Source organism: Oncorhynchus mykiss, chromosome 27, assembly GCF_013265735.2.
Source record: "Oncorhynchus mykiss isolate Arlee chromosome 27, USDA_OmykA_1.1, whole genome shotgun sequence".
Classification (NCBI taxonomy): domain Eukaryota; kingdom Metazoa; phylum Chordata; class Actinopteri; order Salmoniformes; family Salmonidae; genus Oncorhynchus; species Oncorhynchus mykiss.
Genome location: NC_048591.1, coordinates 22,214,321 through 22,220,715, shown reverse-complemented (window position 1 = coordinate 22,220,715; position 6,395 = coordinate 22,214,321).

Genomic DNA, 6,395 nt, shown 5'->3' with positions numbered 1-6,395 from the left:
CTGTAGAACACAGATCACTTCAAGAGCTACAATCAGGTCATCATGAGCGTATTGAAGTAGGCTTTTGTTTTGCCTGTAGATCATTTTCTGACATCACTTTTCTGCTGTACAGGTTTTTTAAACCTAAAAGCAACACAGTTTAATATAAATAAATGTTATGTATGTATTCAATTAGCATTTTCTAAAATGGTGAACATGCATTTTGTCTGTCTCTTTTTTTTACTCCTGTTGACTTCTGTCTGCTTTGGATTAACGTCATATCCAGGTAACTGGCAGAATAACGGAAACACTTGAGGAAATGAGTGATGCAAGGTATATGCCCCCATAGGATGGCAATGCCCTCATCCACAGGCATGAGTGGTCACTGAATGGTTTGAAGAGCATGAAAACGATGTAAACCATATGTCATGACCGTCTCAGTCACCAGATCTCAATCCAATTGAACACGTATGAGAGATTCTAGAACGGCACCTGAAACAGCGTTTTCCACCACCATCAACAAAACACCAAATTATGGAATTTCTCGTGGAAGAATCCCTCCAATAGAGTTCCAGACACTTGTAGAAACTATGCCAAAGTGCATTGAAGCTGTTCTACACCCTATTAAGACACTTTATGGTTGTGTTTCCTTTATTTTGGCAGTTACCTGTATATAAAGCGTCTCAGAGTAGGAGTGGTGATCTAGGATCAGGTACCCCCCTTATTCATTGTGATCTAAAAGGCTAAACTGATCTTAAATAAGCACTTCTACTCTGAGACGCTTGATACATAGGGACCTTGATAGTGCATTCCTCATCAGTGAGAGTGGCCCTACTCCCTGGACTGTAAGAGGCTACATGCTGATGCTCCACTCTGACAGCACATAAACTCTTACTGTTCAGAGAGGAGGGCTCAGACTGGTGCCGGAACAGACAGACAGGAACCAGGGGTTTGATGAGTACTAATTAGTTCTACACATACACTATATATGTACAAAAGTATGTGGACACCCCTTCAAATTTGTGGATTCGGCTATTTCAGTCACACCGGTTGCGTACAGGTGTATAAAATCGACAACACAGCCATGCAATCTCCATAGACAAACATCGGCAGTAGAATGGCTTTACTGAAGAGCTATGACTTTCAACGTGGCATTGTCATAGGATGCCACCTTTCCAACAACTCAGTTCATCAAATGTCGGCCCTGCCCCAGTCAACTGTAAGTGCTGTTATTGTGAAGTGGAAACATCTAGGAGCAACAACGGCTCAGCCGTGAAGTGGTAGGCCACACAAGCTCACAGAACGGGACCGCAGTGGTGAAGCGCACAGTGTGTGTAAAAATAGCCTGTCCTCGGTTGCAACACTCACTACCGAGTTCCAAACTGCCAAACTGCCTTGTTGGGACATCCATGAAATGGGTTTCCATGGCCGAGCAGCCGCACACAAGCCTAAGATCACCATGCACAATGCCAAGGGTCGGCTAGAGTGGTGTAAAGCTTGCCGCCATTGGACTCTGGAGAACGCTGCCTTCCCCAATGCATAGTGCCAACTGTAAGGTTTGGTGGAGGAGGAATAATGGTCTGGGGCTGTTTTTCATGGTCCAGGCCCCTTAGTTCCAATGAAGGGAAATCTTAATGCTATAGCATACAATGACATTCTAGACAATTCTGTGCTTCCAACTTTGTGGCAACAGTTTGTGGAAGGCCCTTTCCTGTTTCAGCATGACAATGCCCCATGCACAAAGCAAGGTCCATACAGAAATTGGAAGAACTTGACTGGCCTGCACAGAGCTCTGACCTCAACCCCATTGACCAACTTTGTTATAAATTGGAATGCCGACTGTGAGCCAGGCCTAATTCCCAAACATCAGTGCCCGACCTCACTAATACTCTTGTGGCTGAATTGAAGCAAGTCCCCGCAGCAATGTTCCAACATCTAGTGAAAAGCCTTCCCAGAAGAGTGGACGCTGTTATAGCAGCAAAGGGGGGACCAACTCCATATTAATGCTCAAGATTTTGGAATGAGATGTTCAACATGCAGTTGTCCACATACTTTTGGTCATGTAGTGTACCTTCAATAAGCTGTATAATACCTACCAATCATTACAATTTAGGACACTGTGGTTATGTCCCAAATGGCCCTCAATGGGTCCTGCCCCTGGTCAGAAGTAGTGCACTATATAGGGAACATGGTGCCAATCGGGATGCAGCTGTAACAAAGTGAATGGCAGTAGCCTGAATGCCAGCAGTATCTTCTTTCCAGTCCTAAGACAGGCTGACCTTTCATCAGACTGAGGGGCACGATAACCACATGGCACTAATACTAATGTCTACTAGGGATTCTGTGTGTGGACTCTTCTGACTTCGCATAGGGGTTGAGAGTGTGTGTGTGTGTGTGTGTGTGTGTGTGTGTGTGTGTGTGTGTGTGTGTGTAAAGGCTGGGAAAATGATTCTCCAATGATTATTACTATGGCACTGTAACAGTTAAGATTATGGCATGTCAGCAATTCAATAATGCCCTAAAGACACAGTTTGTCACTGAGGAGATTAAGTTTGAGGAAATGATTGAATTAAAGAGAAACTATGAAAGAAGAAGAACGCTGACAATGAAGCAGTCCTTTTCTACAGGTATTTAAAAGCACTAGTTACAGAGATAATCCATGGCAGCATTGTGCTGGGGTGGCATTTGGCAGGCTGATAAGAGACAGGCTGACCTCCCACACAGAATTACTCATTTCTTTACAACACTTAATCTTTCTCCATCAAAGCCTTTTATCCAACCTCCTAACAACCTTCCTTCGCATTCCTATCTATTCTGTCCATGCCCACACACATTCTGCCCACATCCACACAGACATGAGCTTTATCTCACATTAACACTTACAGATCCCGATGGAGCTGAAAACACTGAGTAATCATTAACAATTATGACAATAAACTTCCCCCTTAGTTAACTTCCAGCACGGTCTGGCTGTATGCTGATGATACATGTGTACTAATTATTTGGAAGAAGTTAGGCCTAGATGGTCCTTTTACAATGTATTCTTCCTTGATGATCAGTGTCATATCTTACCACTGATCTCCAGTCTAATTCCATTCTTCCGTCCTCCCCTCAGGAATGCCCACATTCAGCTGTTTATTTTCCTGCCAATGTGCCAAAGGCCTCACCCAGCCCTCAGCCTCACAACCCCTTCTCCCAGCTCCCTGTCCCCAGTCTGTGGTCTCTGGTTGTGTCTGCAATGGCACCCTAATCCCTGCACCACATAGGGAATCGGTTGTGATTTGGGACGCAGCCTGCGTTCTCAGTCTTTAGGTCTGCAGCCAGAGGGCCAGATGTGGCAGCAGGATACAGTAGATTGGTTCTGCAAAGACCTTGCCAGCCCTGCCACAGGGCCTCATAGAGATATAGAGATATCACCACACATACGAGGCTTCAAGCATTTTGGGCACAGTTATGTCATATAACATTGGGAAAATTAGACAATAAGGGATAGTATTACACATCATACAGTGGCAATCTATTTATTTAATATATTCTCTTACATTTAGACTGAGTATGCTTACAATCATATTATTTCCACAATAGATGAGATTCAACATTGAAAATGCTGCCACAAATGCCATGTTAACATACCAATTCAGCACAAAGAGATGAGCTCCACAGCATACTACATAATTACTACCCCTAACCACACAGTCTCACCCACATAATGAACAACCACATCTTCAAAATTCACCTGTCAAAAAAAAACAGATCCTCTTCTTTGTAGTGATATAATATTCAAAATGGAATATTCCAGAAGGTGTGGAGGGAGAGAGAGACCTTGGGCCGACTGTTACCCTCTAGACAGAACAGGAGCCTGGCTCTTTTATACAGTCAACGGCCACGCCTGCTCTCCTCCAGCCCTGGCTGTCCCAGTCACACGTGGACATGGTCTGGAGTCCACACACATAGCCTCCAAGTCACCTTGGGGGGGAAAAAGCACAAAAACAAAGTTGCACAATCCCCTCCTCCCTCCCTTTGCTGTTGTGCAACTTGGCATAAACATTTGACTTCAGATCTTCTGTAAAAACAGCTAAAGTGTGTCTGATGTTTGTTGATCTGTTCATATGTCTGTGTGAAAGAAAATAACTTTAACAACACTGGAAAGAGAAGGATGACAAAATGAAAGAGGTGGAGGAAGGATGACAAAATGAAAGAGGTGGAGGAAGGATGACAAAATGAAAGAGGTGGAGGAAGGATGACAAAATGAAAGAGGTGGAGGAAGGATGACAAAATGAAAGAGGTGGAGGAAGGATGACAAAATGAAAGAGGTGGAGGAAGGATGACAAAATGAAAGAGGTGGAGGAAGGATGACAAAATGAAAGAGGTGGAGGAAGGATGACAAAATGAAAGAGGTGGAGGAAGGATGGCAAAATGAAAGAGGTGGAGGAAGGATGGCAAAAATGAAAATCAGTCCCTGTAAAAGGATGTGTGACCTCTGAGTCTATATTCTGACCTCTGAGTGAATGTTCTGTACACAGGAGGGCAATAGGGACTGATGGGGTCATTGGAGATGAAGGGAGAGGAGAGGGAGGCTACTGTGACTCAACTTCTCTGCTGTCATGAAAATAAATTAGTAGATAAATGCATCACGTAGTGTTGCCTCTTCCCCAACAGATGACACACACACACACAGAGGAAAACAAACAAAAAAACAAGCCCATACTAGTCTGGACGTAAGCAATCAGTTTGTGCAACACGTCTTTGGGTTTTTACTAAAGTTCTATACACTATTAGCTGTATATTAACATCTTAAAAGGTCACGTTTTTTTTTATTGTTTTGGAGGATATCAATATTGCTGATGGTTTTATCACCATATAATGGTTTTGTGTGACAAACATAGGAACTGGGTTACAATAAACACCAGCTGACCGTACAACACAATGCACACTGATAGCAGTCAAACGTGATCCAGGACACCTGTTGACATTGGGAATGACTTAGTCCCGTGACACATGTGCATAGGAAGCTAATAAGCAGCCATAAGCTCTCTCTCTATAACCTCACCCTGGCCAATCCTGCCCTCGGGACAGGAAACGGGGAGCTGCTGGCAGAAGAAACATGATGGCAGAAACATTTGGAGAGAGACGGAGAGGGGGAGGGATGCCAAGGGAGATGGAGGAGAGTAGAGTCATATTCCCCCCACATCTGGAAACAATTACACACACTGAATACAAAAAGCACACAGGGTTCTTGGAAGGACACCCCCAAGCACACTCACCCACTACACTGCCATACAAAACACTCTGATAAATCAATCCCCCATGAACTCTGGTGATTTAGCAGCTCTTTCAGATGGAGCTATAACACACCGGCTATGCAGAGAGCTCCATCTAGTGGCCACTGTATCCCACTACAGCTCTGTTCCAATGAACAAGCGGTGCAATACGTCTGATACAATACACTTCAGACCAAATGTGTTGATTTGTCACATAGCATGTTTTTCTGCATTTGGCCATATATGTGCATTGCTCCAGAGTCTCTGTGAAAGGCAAGTCAGAGCTGAGGTGGTGCAAATACTTGGGTTAGTTCAGTAACCAAGAAACACAAGCAAATAGTTTGAAAAAGAGGAAGTACTACCTAGATATTGATTTAGAATGCTCACTTTTGCCTCCATTTGAAAACATTATTCCCTGCCTGTGCTTAATAAAAACATCCCAGGGTTGTGGTAAGGTACAGTGCGATAGTGTTCATGTTTTCAAAGAGGTAGGTCGGGATTCTACGTGGGCAGGGTTCCACAAAATACAATTGTGAACAGCTAAGAGACACTGGAAAGGGTATTCTGAGTTCAGCTTTGCTGATAGGATGTTAAACAGGTGTCCTGATTCTCTGTGGCCACTAAAGATCCCATGGCACTTATGGTAAGAGTAGGGGTGGTAACCCTGGTGTCCTGGCTAAATTCCCCATCTGGTCCTTATACCATCATGGTCAGCTAATCATCCCCAGCTTACAATTGGCTCTTTCATCCCCCTCCTCTCCCCTGTAACTATTCCCCAGGTTGTTGCTGTAAATGACAATGTGTTCTCAGTCAACTTACCTGGTAAAATAAGGGTTAAATAAAAAATAAATCCACAAAAGTTTCCTCCGCTTAATTCAATTGGCTATTTTCTCCGCAAATCCTACAAGCATTAGGGAGGATTATTTTGCTGTTGAATCAATCTCCTGCCAAATCCCCACCTTCCAATGTCAATGATACATCAACCGATAGAGAACACTGCTTCTCGTGGTTCGATTCCAACAAGACAACAACCAGCAAACAAACACCTTTATAACTCAATAGCTAATCTTGTCAGGGAAATTTTTAGGTGTCGAGTATGGCGTAATGTGATATTACATACATACAGTGACGTAGCAAGTTACCCAAGCATTTCGC